Source organism: Tenrec ecaudatus, chromosome 10 (genome assembly GCF_050624435.1).
Source record: "Tenrec ecaudatus isolate mTenEca1 chromosome 10, mTenEca1.hap1, whole genome shotgun sequence".
Taxonomy (NCBI): Eukaryota; Metazoa; Chordata; class Mammalia; order Afrosoricida; family Tenrecidae; genus Tenrec; species Tenrec ecaudatus.
Window position 1 is genome coordinate 85,071,038 of NC_134539.1, and position 14,436 is coordinate 85,085,473.

General features: G+C 50.2%; 1 non-coding gene across 1 annotated transcript; it reads right to left on the reverse strand.

The window, feature by feature from the left end:
- Positions 1–711: 711 nt before the first annotated feature.
- Positions 712–873, reverse strand: LOC142460278 (U1 spliceosomal RNA). The gene has a single exon (XR_012786521.1). It is a non-coding gene; the product is annotated as a U1 spliceosomal RNA (small nuclear RNA).
- Between the last annotated feature and the right edge of the window lie 13,563 nt (positions 874–14,436).

A 14,436-nucleotide genomic window follows, 5' to 3' on the forward strand; every position in this document is an offset into this window, starting at 1 on the left:
CCGAATCTAGGCCAGGTGGGCTTAATTCAGCCAATGGGGTCAACCAGTACCATTGACCACGCCTTGCAGAGGAAGGCCCTAAACAGCAGGAACCTGGAGACCACCCCCTCCCAACTCCTCTGCTTTCCGCTTGGCCTTGCTTTGGTCTCCCTCTCCCTCTCCCCTCTCGCTTCTCCCCCTCCCCCCTCCCTCCCCCCTCCCCCCTTGTCATGTGTAGGGGGTGCAGTCCTGTGTTCAGTTAACTGTAACACCTGAAATTTCTCTCCTTTATAAAAACTCACTTGGATCACAAACCAGGCTTCGGTGTGAATTTCTTCTTGTGCCAGCCAAGCATGGAGGTATTTTCCACCCGAGGAATCTAACAAGTCATTTGAGTGGATTGTCAACTGTGAGAGAACCCTGGGAGCCAGCAGGACAGAAGTGAGGGGATCTGGGTACCCTGAACCCAGGGGCATAGAAGAACCCCCTGAATGCGTAATAAACAGGTGAGAATGAGGGTGTCCTGAGGATGCCCAAGCTCTGGCTGGTGCCTGAGGTGTTGTTCCTTAGCTTGTGAGCTCTGACCTTGTTAGCTCTGGGAGGTTAGGGTTAGAGGAAGGCGGGTCTATGCTTAGAACAGACTAGGGACCTCGCTGATTAAATTGAATTGATTCATACAATTTGGGGTCAGAGAAGTGAAAAATGGGAGTGGTGTGGGTTTTTTTTTTTAATCAGAGGAGAGCCCGAACCCAGTCCCCCACTACCACAAATGATGCAGTCGAGTTTCCCACATTTGGGGAAATCGTAGGGTCGGCACACCCAGAGTGCAGTGGGTGAGCCTCGCCCTGGAGAAACCGCCTTCGTGATCATGGTGTCTCCCTGCCAGGGAAGTACAAGCGAGTTGGTTTTTCCCTGAAGTTATCAGAAAAGTGTGATGGGTGTTTTTCCGCACATGACTCAAGATATGGCCGTCCCCTCACGGCCTCCTCCTGGTCATTGGCTGGCCCACCTGCTCATCGGGCCCTGATCACCTGGCGCCAAGCAGAGGTCATGTGTACAAGTACCAGAGGTTAGAACTTCACACCTCTTTTTTTTTGGGGGGGGGGGAGCAGCAGGAACAGGGGGAAGGAGAACACAATTCAATTCCTAACAGTATGACATTAAGAGTCCCCAGACAACTTCACCAGGTTCTGAGAGGGGGAAGGAGGAGAGACCAGCACTGTGGGAACACCCGGGTGAGCCTTCCTGTACTTTCTGATTCAAGGCCACCCGGGTTCTCCTGCGTGGAGTGGGCAGGTCCTCTGACCCTGTTCCCTGAAGTGACCTTTCCCACGGCCTAGTCAGGCCCGAGGCTTCCTAAGGGATGGGCGGAGGCTCAACTCTTATCGCTGCCAGAAGAAGCGATGAGAGAGAGATTGGCTACATATGCATCTATTTCCAGGGGTGTCATCACAAACTCCCACCGACTGGGCAGCGTATGAGAACCAAACTGGATTGTGTCACCGTTCCGGAGGCTCGGAATCCAACATCAGGGCGATGGCTGTGTGGAGTTCCTTTGCTTAGAAGGCTCTGAAGAGCAATCAGCCAATGCCTGCCTCCTGGCTTCTGGTCCTGATGGCATCTTTGGCTTGTGGTGGCAGCACTCCAAATCTGTTTCCATCTCCACGTCCCTCTCTGCCTCTCCATCTTGACATCCGTTCTCTCTCTTATAAGGGCAACATTCACATTAGACGCACTCACAGCCATTGAGTCAAATCCGACTCGTGGTGATTCTATATAGCTTTCCAAGGCTGGCAGTCTTGATGGGCGAAGACAGCAACATCTTTCTCCCAAGGAGGAGCTGGTGGGTTTCGACTGTTGATGTTGTGATTATCAGCCTGTGGGAAACAGAACCAGGAAGAGCGTGTATGCAAACTCAGCATTCATACCGTAAGGAGCCTGGGAAGCCAGGGCTCCCATGGAGGAAGCCTTCACGTCCGTGCGTCGGAGAGGCGTGCCACTCACATTCTCCTAAGTAAAAGTTATTCCCCACGATGTCCCCCCATAATAATGCCAAATTTGAGGTGCTGTTTGCAAACACATGGTCACTGACTAGACTTGGAGGTCAACTGCTTGAAGGTTATTTCCCAGATCCTACTGTCTGTCCCACCCTGAGTAGGACCCACTCTCTTCTGATAAGGATAATGGATTGTTCCCCTGAAGGAGAGCCCAAAAACACTCAAGGTCAAGCCAACTTGACTCCTAACATCCACCCATCTTGTTCCACATGTGTCTTCCTGTCACATTGTGCCTCTAGTGCAGGGGCGCTCACACTTTGTCAGCATGCGAGCTACTTGTAAAATGGTCAAGTCACAATGCTCTCCCAACGACAAAAATGCAAAACCTATCATTTATTTATTAAATTGATTCATAAATGCATTGAGAATCCTTTGTATGTACAATGTATGGTTATGTACCTTGCATAACCGCATGAGTCCATATTGCACAACACAGCACAATGAACTGTGTACGTTTTTGTCATGACCTGAGTTGACTCTGATGACTTGCACTGAATGGAATGAGCCAGGGATGCAGAGTCCGGACAGCAGCTGCTGACAGCCAGCCTCCAGCACACTTCCAAATGTCTTCAGTCACAGTGGAACGGCACTTGGACCTCATGATCTCGATGGGGGAAAAGGCTGACTCACACCAATACGCAGAGCCGAATATGCAGTCAAGGAGGGAGCCCATGTTCTCACGTTTGGGTGCTTTCCCTCTGCGAGTAAGTTCCAGAACTGCTCACGCGCTCTGGGCTTCAGCTGAGTGTCGGCTTGTGGTGTCAACATCTCCCATTCCGTGTGAAAGTGATACGTTTGTGTCTTCTTACTGGGTCCAGCTCCCCACTCACTTTAATACCCTTTCTTACGTTGAAGAGAAAAAAACCAAGGCCTAAAAATTGGCGATAACTTAGCTTGTCAGTTTTGCGGCACGTTGCGCGGTTGTTTGCGCATGCGTCTGACACCTAAGATTGTGCATCTGATTGGCTGCGCTGTGTATCAGTTAAATGACAGGATTGATGATAGGCTTACATCTATCTTTTTAATACCATGCGATCTACCCACACCACATCTGCAATTGACTAGTAGATCGTGATCAACTGATTGAGCACCCCTGCTCCAGTACCTCCCTTCCTATTGCGTGCACCCCCCTAGCTCACCCCCCTCCTGTTATATCACCCCTTCCTGGTACATATGTGCTTCCTGTAGCCTGCGTGCTGCCCGGATTGTACAAACTCAGTGAGATTACACTACGTACCCTTTGTGCTCTGACCTGGCTCCTGAAGTCACGACTGAGGAGGTGAGCCCTTATATGCTTCACCTTGTCTGGTAGCTCTTTAATGTACCCCTCAATTACACAACCACCCCATAGACCCATTTCGGTTGCGGGGAGGCTGGTCCCCCACAGCAGCCCAATGCATAACTCACTCCATCAGCAGGGCTTCTTTGTTTTGGAATCTCACTGCCATTGAGTCCATTTTGACTCAGAGCAACCCTGTGGGACAGAGGAGAACTGCCTTGTTCTCCTGAGGAGGGAATGGTGGTTTTGAACTGCTGACCTTGCAGTCAGTAGCCTAGTGTGTCACCCACCCAGGGCTCCTCATATTGGATTAGGACCCACTTTATTCCAGTCTGATGATGTCCTAATGGTGTAGTGGTTACTTATTGGGTCAGCAATTCGAAACCACAAAGGGGTCCCAGGGAGGAAGACAGGCTTCCTACTCCCATAAAGAGTCGTAGTTTGGGAAACCCCCAGAGTCAGTTCTACCCTGCCCTATAGGATCGAGATGAGTTAGAATTGACCGATGGCAGAGAGTGTTATTCAACTATTACCTCATGTTAACTGATAATGTCTTCAAAAGCCCTATTTCCAAACAAGGTCATGGTCACTGATACCAGGTACTAGAATTTCCACATATCTTTATGGGACACAATTCAATTCATAACATGATGGTTTTACGGGTTTGCAGTGACAGACCTCAGAAAACTCCACCAGGCACTGAAAGGGGGAAGTGGAGGGACCAGTACTGAACGCCACACCTTCAACCTTGCCCTCCAGGGAAGGAGGGCTTCCTGGCCTTTAGAGAAAAAGGCCAGGCCAGCTCTCCATCACGGTGGAGCCCTGGACCTGGTGATCATGCACATACACTGCCCAGGCACTCTGAGGTAGTCGAACTGAAAAATCAGGTCTTTCTAGGAGCCAGTGCCCGGTGACAGCACAGCTGGACAAGACGTTCCTTCCGGATCCAGAGAGGAGGCAGGCTCGCGGAAGTGCTGCCTGCTAATTTTCAAGGTGAGACTTGAGCACATCAACGTGCTAATAGCAAGGAGCCAGTGGGGAAGAGGATGAGTGGGAAACTGGGTGAGGCTGGATCCAGTACGGAGGAGGGGTTACCTGGGATGGAGGGGCTAGCAGGATGAGCCTGGGAGTAGGTATGTTTCTGGATTAGGTAGCAGCAGGTCCTTGGAGCTTACATTGGGGTTTTCTCAGCAAAGTGGGAGGGGAGGTCATCTTCTGAAATTGCTGTTGAATTGAGTGCGTGCTGTGTGCTGGAAACAATGTTAATCACCACCTGCAAAAGCTCATTTATCGCGCTTGGCATTCTGAGTCAGGTGCTGTGATAACTCCATTAGGAAACTATGGTCACACAGAGCCTCAGAAATCGAGGGTGACCTGTCCAAGGTCACATGGCTACTCCGTGATCATCAGGACTAGACTTTTCCAAAGTCCTTAAACTCCACACTTGTTAATAAGGAGACGAAAGCTGATGCGATAAGTCCCCGGGAACGGAAGTAGCCTTGGCATTGCAGGTAAACCTTTGCGTGGGAGGCAGGGAAGGCGGGAGAGGCCGAGCCCCCAAGATCTTGGCAGGAAGAAAGAGCTGGTGCCTGACACTAGCACGGGTCTGGTAAAGGCTCCAGGTGGCATTAATGCTCGCCGCCTACATTAACGAGTCCACCACTTGGCTGTCAGTTTGTCGTGCTGTGGTGGCGTGTTTGTTGCCGTGATGCTGGAAGTGATGTCATTGGTGTTTCTATTGCCAGCAGGGGCACCCAAAGTGAACGGGGTTCAGCCGAGCTTCCAGACTAAGAACAGACTGTGAGGAAGGACTCAGTTTTCCACTGCTGAGGAGTTGGCCACTGAAACCCTTGTGACTAGCAGGGAACCAGAGTCAGGTGCCGACAGCCCAATGAACAGTAACAGAACACTGTCAGATGGAGCGCCCGGAGATGACCCTCAAGTTGGAAGGCACTCACGATGTGCCTGAGGAAGAGCTGCCCCCGCAAAGCGGGGGCCCCCACGACAGGAATAGAGCAGAGCTTTCAGGGGTAAAGTCTTTGCTGTGGGCAGGACTCAACATAAGAAGACATCGCTGGAAGCATCTATTTCTCGTGGGAACTTGGAATGTATGAAGTATGAATCCAAGAAAGCTGGAAGTCCTGGAAATGAAATGGACCATGAAAAAACCGGGCTTCAGTAAGCTGAACTGGACTGGTATTGGCCATTTTTAATCAGACAATTGTATGGTTTAGTGTGCTGAAAAGAACAGATTCAAAAGGGGTGGTGTTGCATTTCATCATCAAAAAGAACATTTCTAGATCTGTCTTGAAATATAATACTGTCTGCGATAGGATATCAATCTACATACAAGGAAATCCATTCTTTACAACAATTTTCACATTTGTGCACTGACTACTAAAGCTGCTGATGCAGAAATTGGAGAATTTTACCAAGGTCTTCAGTTTGAAATTGATCAAATATGCAATCAAGGTGATTGGTAATTGCTGGCAATTGCCATGCAAAAGTTGGAAACAGAGAGGATGTGTTAGTCTGGATACATTAGAGAAACAAATCCACAGAAACTCATATGTGTAAGAGAAAGTTTTATATAAAGGGTAAGTGCACATCAAGAAAACATCCCAACCCAGTGCTGCCCAAGCCCACAAGTCCAACATTATCCCATATGTCCAACACCAATCCACAAAGTCCTCCTCCATCTCACAAAACACATGCAATGATGCCGACTGCAGGAGGAAAACTGAGCCAGTGAATGTGTAAGAATCTCAGCTCTGGCAGGGGTCTCCACACGGCTGCTCCAGCACCCAGAGCTGCAATGGGGTAGGTCCATGTGGCTTCTCCTTGGGAAGTCTTGAGGGAAGTGAGCCTTGCAAGCTGAAGCAGGGAACTGACTAAGGCAGCTATACCCTGGCTGGACCATCACAAAGCAAAAGACCCGAGAACTAGAAAGGCGAGGCTCACTTAGCCATTTATCTCTCCACCCTTCAATTAACCCCATATATGTTTATCAGCCAGATTGGCACAATAAGCATTAACTATCTCAGAGGAGGAACAGTAATTGACAAACATGGCCTTGGTGACAGAAATGAAGCTGGAGCTCACATGGTAGAATTTTTCAAAACCAATGACTTCTTCATCACAAATACCTTTTTCTTTTTTGTCTTTCTTCCTTTAAAAAAATCACTTTATTGCGGGCTCTTAAAGCTCTTATAACAATTCATTCATCCATTATGTCAAGCACATGTGTACATATGTTGCTATCATCCTTTTCTTTTTTAAAAAAAAATTTTAACTTATTTTTTAAATTGTTTTATTGGGGGCTTGCACAACTCTTACCACAATCCATACATACATCCATTGTGTCAAGTTCTTTTTTTATTTTATTTGAAACAACTCTTTTTTTAAATCTTTTTATTGGGGCTCATAAGGCTCTTATCACAGTCTGTACATACATCAATTGAGCAAAACACCCTTATACATTCATTGCACTCGTCATTCTCATAATTCACCTTCCACTTGGGTTCCTGGAATCAGCTCGGTTTCCCTTTTTCCCCCTATCCCCCTCCCTCCCCGATCCCACCCCTGGTCCCTTGATAGTTTATAAATAATTATTATATCTTATCTTACACTCCCCGGTGTCTCCCCTCACCCGCCTCCCCATTGCCCATCTCCCAGAGAGGAGGTTACACATAGATCTCCAAATTGACTATAGCTACGTGAAGAGACAACGAAGAAGCTCAATTTCAACAGTTAATGTGCGTCTAGGGGCCAACTGGAACAGGCCATCGATTGCTCATGTGTAAGTTCAATTTCAAGTTGAAGAAAATGAAAGCAAGTCCATGGGAGCTAAAATACAACCTTGAGTCTCTCCTTACCTGAATTTCAAGAACATCTGGAGAACAGATTTGATGCACAGAGCATTCCTGACAGAGACCTGGTGAGCCATGGGAGACATCAAGAACGTCAATCATAAAGAAAGCAAAAGATCACTTAGAAATAATAAGAAGACAACCCTCTCCTAGGGGAGTGGACAGCACAAAAGTGGGTGAAGGGAGACATCGGTCAGTGTAAGACATGAAAAAATAACCATTTATAAATTATTAAGGGTTCATGGGGGGGTGGGTAAATGAGAAGCTGATACCAAGGGCTCAATTAGAAAGCAAATGTTTTGAGAATGATGATGGCAACAGATGTACAAATGTGCTTGACACAGTGAATCTATGTATGGATTGTGATAAGAGTTGTATGAGCCCCCAATGAAATGATTAAAAATAATAATAAGAAGAAAGAAAAGCTCAAAGTGGGTGTCAGAAGAGACCCTGAAACCTGCTCTTACTAATACAGTAACCAAGGCAAATGGAAGAAATTATAAAGTCAATAATAGAACAAAAATTTCCAAAGGGCAGCTCAAGAAGACAAAATAAAATATTATTGTGAAATGTGAAAAGATGAGTTAGGAAACCGAAGAGAAAGAACATGCTCAGCACATCTCAAGCGGCAAGAGCTCAAGAAAACAATTCAAACCTGGGTGCAATGTTGAGCGACTCGATGGGCAAAATCGTGAGTGATGCAGAAGCGTCAAAAGAAGACGAAGAGAACACGCAGAGTCGCTGCGCCAAAAAGAGCTGGTCGGTGACATGCAACCACCTTAAGAGCGAGCATGTGATCAAGAGTGGCTGGTGGTGAAGGCACAAGTCCACGCTGCGCTGAAGGGATTCGCCGAAAACAAGACTCCAGGAATTGATGGAGCACCAACCAAAATGGTTCAACAAGCTGCTGGAGCTCCGGAAGCACTCGCTCGGCTATGCCAGGAGAGTTCCAGCCAGGTGACTGGAAGAGATACATATCTGTACTTATCTCAAAACAAGGTGGCCCAACAGAATGCAGAAATTACGGACCATTGTTGTATCCAGTGCACGTCAAAGGTCACGGAAGGTCCTCCAGGCCAGGCTGCAGCAACCCATTGACAGGGGCTGCCAGGAGTTCAGGGGCTTCAGAAGAGGACGTGGAACTGTGGGTATCATCACTGATGTTAGATGGAGCTTGGCTGGAAGCAGAGATCACCAGGAAGGCGCTTGCTTGTGTTTTATTGTCTATGTGGATCCTAATGAGCAATGGCTAGTCTCGGGGAGGCTCTAATGAGTAGGGGAGGGAGACACGGATTAGGATTGTGAAAGCGAGAGGAGCCGTGGTCGTGTGGCGGTGAGGCACGTGGCTGCTCACCGAAAGGTCAGAGATGCAAACCCACCTGGGAGGAAGAGGTACAGCCCTGCTGCTCTGCCCTATAGGGTCACTATGAACGGAGATCCAGATGATGGTTTTGATTTGCCTGCGAAGCAGAGGGGGTCAGGGGGAGCCACAAGAGGTGCTTGGAGTAGGTTATGACTCCCTCCTTTGGCCTCCCTCAGCCTTGCTCTTTGAGGCCCTCGGGTAGCACCTGCTTCGGATGGAAGGAGGAGTGGGCTGAAGGTCCCCCTTCCCTAGAACTATGCAGTTTCCTTCTGTTGTGCAGAGGGTCTCAATGGATTTGGAGTCGACTCAATGGCCGCTAACAACAACAACAACAAGAAAGCAAGTGTGTAAAGCAGGCCGAGCAAGACATGGTCTACAGGAGGGTGACTTCAGAGATGCTTCACCCCAAGTTTAAGGAGAGCAGAAGGAAGGCTGGGGAGGTGAGGGTGGGGACAGGTCCCCTTCTCACTCTTTCATCCCACAACCCAAATCATCTGGCAGGGTTAGGTGCAGATTAAGAAGTGGCACCAGACACGCTGGTGAGCCACTCAGGAAGTCTTGTAACACTGACTGGTAGCCTCTGAGCGCCCACCTTGGTGCCAGCCCATCCAGCATCCTCCCCACCAAAGGGGGAGGGGGAGCCCTGGCTCCCAGCCCCACAGCCATCCTACAAAAACAGATCTGGGTACCTGTCGCCAGAGTCCATAATGACACACCAAGGTGACGAGAAGAAGGCATAACTGATCGCTGGAAGTGTGACGGCCAAGGCTGGGCTCACACTGGGCACACCCCCAGTGTTCCGAGTCTGACAGAGAGGCGTATCCAAAGAGCTAGGGCTCACACCGGAGCCACGGGCCGTCCTTTTTCCATGGCTTCTTTTTGGTTTGTTTGCTCCCTCACAGACTTTCTGCATGCACTTTTTTTCCAGCCACGTCTCTGGCTAGAAGACTCCCACCAAACGATTGGCTGAGACCGTACAATCAGGGCAGGTGTGTAACGCTGAGAGAGCGATCGGCCAGCTGTCACTATCAGGCTATGAGCCATGGCAGCAGCAGCAGCCGCAGAGAGAAACTCCCGAAGATCATTCTGGGAGAACATGCCCAAGATCTTGGTCTGAAGAGGTGGAGGCTGCTGAGACCAGACAGACGCATCAGAGACTACGGACAGAGACTCAGGGGAGTCCCTCCGAGACTCTGGGGTACCTTCTCCTCATCTCGCCGGAGACTAGGGGACTGTGGGACAGAGTGGAAGGCTGGCCTCCTGGACCATGGAGGCAAAAGCCCAAGGACCATGTGACTGAGAAGCTGCGAACCGGAGAGACTTGACTGCTGGCCGAGGAGGCCAACGGCGATATCCCTACTGTCTGCACACCCTCCTTGTGGTTACACGTTAACTTCCCCAATAAACGCCCATAGCCACGAGGATTGCATGTGAGTTCTTGGTGGTCACTGGGACGAATGATCAAATGCCACATCGCTGTGGAGTGGCGTGGGAGGAACGACTGGTATCAGAAAAGGTAGAGAGGAGGGAGCAGGGAGCCTGGTCTGACCCCAGCTTCTTGGCAAACAGAAGCCAGAAGAGGTCAGATATGTCGCTCATTGCCATCCCTTGTCATTCACCCCAACTATGACCCATCCCTGACATCTGCAAAGTCTCCCGCTATTTCTCAAAAGAGCTCGAGAGTCCTCACCCCTCACGGGGAAAGAGCGTTGGGGAACTTTTTTGAAGACTATTATGCGTTTCCCAGAGAAGGCTGGGGATTTGACCAACATTCCCATCGGCGACCATCTCTCCTCCTGACCAGGGGGTGCAAGATGCTTGAAGCGGAAAAGCTCACAGAGCTCAACCCAACCTATGCTACTCAGTCACTCAGGAGCCCACCAGCCCTCCCCATGATCCTGGTCCCCAACACCTCCCCCTCCCCCTCCCACCTCCATCCATGTCATCAGCCCCGCCCCCCCCCCTGCAGTAACATGATCCTGAAGCTGAGGAGCTGCCGGACAGCCCACAGCTGTGGAGAAACCTGGACAAGGGAAATCCCACACACTTTTGTCTTCTCTAAATCATGGATGTCAGATGTGGGGTGTGAAGGAGGCCAGGAGGCTGGGACAGACAGAGGGGTCTGTGATGGGTTCCTGGAAGAAGGGAAAACCAGACACCTGGAATGGCTTGTCACCACCGAACCACATTCCTGCCCTGAGAAGGGCCACCTCCTATCACCGGGACTGGCTTCCCGGAAGAACAGTGGCATGGGCTGAAAGCCCATGGAATGAAGCCAGAGCCTGTTGTCTGATCACGCCTCTCTTCTGCTTCCTCCCTACTTGTCCAAATTTTCCCCAGTACTGCCATGTGCGCCAACCCTCTGGGAACACTGGGTCTGGGGAGACCCTCAGCGAGTTAGGACACGGGTCCGGAAGTGGACAGGCTTTGTTCTTTTCCAAAACCCGCGTTGCAGCCTGCTTGGTTGGGACCATCCCTAGGAAAGAGCTCTGTAGGTCTCTATCCTCCAGTAGGGCTCACTGCCCTCACTGCCTGTCCCTGGAGCTGGGGCCTGGCCACGGAAAGACGTGGGCTCAGGGGTGGGGCTGGGGTAGGGCGTTCTGTAGGCAACCAGGAGGTGGCCCTAGGTCAGGTGCCCTGCCCACTGCAGGAAATGAGCTTCCTTTCACTGAAATACTTGCAGGTGCCCATAACTTCCCTTTCTCCCGAGCTGCCCTCTCCCTCCTCAGCCCTTCTCCACTTCTCCCTAGCAGGGCTCTTCCCATCTAGTGGGCCAACCCATCCTCCCAGGCCTCAGAGACCCCAGCTCATGGTCATGGGCCCAATGACACATGGCTGCATCAGCCCCTGAATGGTCTTGCTGACCAGATCAGCAAGAGAAGGCTCAGGGCGTCGGGGCAAGGGGCTGCCCACGTCCTACTCCTAGGGCACTGTTGTTTCCAGTGATAACCGTCCCTTTTTCATCTAATCCTTCCCAGCCTCCCCTGGCTTGTTAGTTTTGCTCAGTTTTCTGTCCTCACTGCCTGTCCTGTCCTCCCTGTTTTATTGTGTGAGATTTCTGTCTTGATGGAAGGAGTCCCTGTGTGGCACAAACAGTTAAGCAGTCAGTGACTAGGCGGAAAGATGGGTGGCTGGCCATGAGGCTCAGGACCTCACTCACCGCCACCACCTATCAGAGTGACCACACAGAGGTAGAGTCCTCCTGGGGCCTGAGAGCCAGGCCTTTCCTCCTAAGCTGATTCATTTGCTCACCATTTTCTCCCACCTCCTGGTCAAACGTGTTAACTTGAAACCCCTTCCTGCCTCCTCTTCTTCCTCCCCAGCTGTGTGTCCTTGAGCAAGTCACTCAACCTCTCTGTGCCTGTTTCTTAATCTGACCCTTGGGGTCCCTAAGAGTACCTGCCTGGTGTTCTGGAGGTTAAATGGCAAGCCCTCTGAAGAAATCTCAGCAAGTGGCATTAAACAGCAAAGAGCACACTGCCAGTGGTTTAAAGTCACCACTGAGTCTGCCTCGACTCCTGGTGACCCACACATCCCAGGGAAAACTGCTTCAGCGCTTGTTTTTTGCTTGTCTTATTAATTTTTTTATTCATTTTATTGGGGGATCGTACAACTCTTATCACAAACTATACATCCATCCATCGTGTCAAGCACATTTGTACATTTGTTGCCATTATCATTCTCAAAACATTTGCTCTCTACTTGAGCCCTTGGTATCAGCTCTTCACTTTTTTCCCTTTCCTCCCCTCCCCCATCCTGAACCCTTGATAATTTATACATCATTACTATTTTTTCATGTCTTACACTGACCGATGTCTCCCTTCACCCACTTTTCTGTTGTTCATCTCCCTGGGAAGGGGTTATATGTCGATCATTGTGATTGGTTCCCCCTTTCTCCCCCTACCCCTCCTGGTATGGCTACTCTCACTATTGGTCCTGAGGGCTTTATCTGCCCTGGATTCCCTGTGTTTCCAGCTCTTATCAGTACTCGTGTAAATGCTCTGGTCTAGCCAGATTTGTAAAGTAGAATTGGGATCATGCTAGTGGGGGTAAGTCAGCATTAAAGAACTAGAGGAAAGTTGTATGATTCATCGGTGCTTCTGTGAGGGTATGTTCAATTGTCTACAGATGGGCTTTGGGTCTCCACTCTGCCTTACCCTTCATTCACATTGATATGAATTTTTGTTCTGGGTTTTTGATGCTTGATACCTGATCCCATCAACATCTCATGATCCCACAGGCTGGTGTGCTTCTTCCATGTGGACTTTGTTGCTTCTGAGCTAGATGGCCACTTGTTTATCTTCAAGTCTTTAAGACCCCAGACGCTATATTTTTGATAGCTGGGCACCATCAGCTTTTTTCACCACATTTGCTTATGCACCCGTTTTGTCTTCAGCGGGTGGTGTTGGGAAGGTGAGCATCATAGAATGCCAATTTAATAGAATAAAGTATTTTTGCATTGAGGGAATACTTGAGTAGAGGCCAATGTCCATCTGCTGCCTTAATACTTAACATATAACTATGTACATAGATCTATTTCCCTATCATTATATATTCTATGCCCTCCTAGCCGTCAATTTTAGATCACCTGTAATCTGAATGGAAGCAGATCACCAGACCATTCCTTCCTTGGGACCATTGGATGGGCTTGAACTGCCAACCTTCCGGCGCACATGGCACAAATGTTTTGTGCCACCTCCCTGAGCGTTCAAACAAAACAAGCTCATTGTCATCACAGTGACCCTACAGGACAGGACAGGACTGTCCCAGTGGGTTTCCAAGACTGTGACCCTTTACAGGAACAGAGAGCGTCATCCTTCTCTGAGCAGCAGCGGGGGGGTTAACAGCCTAACATGTTACCCACCATGCCGCCGGGGCTCCTCTGAGCACCCCAAAACCAAATCCACTGCCACAGAGTCGATGCCAACTCATAGCGACCCTACAGGGCAGGGTAGAGTTCCCACGTGAGTTTCCCAGACTGTAACACTCTGTGGGAGGAGAAAGCCTGGTTTCAAACTGCTGGCCCTGTCCTTAGCAGCCCAACACCACTCACCCCACAGACGGCATCGCAACCTGGTTGGACTTTTCCTTCGCCTCCGCTGCCCTCACAGGAACCCTCCTTGGACAAACGTCTGACATTCACCCTAGTGGTGGCCAAGTCCTCCTGACTCCTGGCTTCTTTGTGCGTTCACCACCCCTACCTCCCGCTGCTGACCTGCTCCGCATCCTCAAGCACTGGGAGCTTCCACAGCCTCTGGCCAGGAGCCTCGCACTGGCTGCTCCTTGCTTCTCACCACATGGGACTCGGTACTCAGTAAGGCACCCTCAGCTCCATGAAATCTATCACTCTCCCGTTCTCCCTCCATAGCTCCTTCAGCCCAGAGAGGCAGGCCACCCCAATTCCTCCCTCCCTGCCTACCCACACACCGCTCCTTCAAGCCCAGCCTTTGAAGGGCTCAGCTGCGCACCCACAGCATGAGCTGCTGGTCCAGAGGACCCTCCTTCACCCCGATCCACACCCCCTTTGTGGGCCTTCCTGCTGAGATGAGCAGGGTGCCCTTGGAGAACTCAGGAACCCGTGAGGAGTCAGGTCCAGTCAGTGAGTCCCAACTCCGAGGAGCTTGCCATTGAATCCTTCCCTGGGACTCGTTGCGGCTTAACAGGCTGGTGTGTGAATGTCTCAGGGCCGGCATGAAGAAAGACCAGTCAAGAGCTGCAGATGGGGACTGTGGCCAGTAGGGAGCTCATGTTTGTCCAGTGGGGACCGTGCAACCCACCATGGCTGCTTCCAGATGCTCTGACTCTTTAAGAGAAACCAGGCATCTATGAAATAAATGTTGGGGAGTGATTCAACTTGAACAGGCCAACAAAACGCCTTGTCAGCGCACC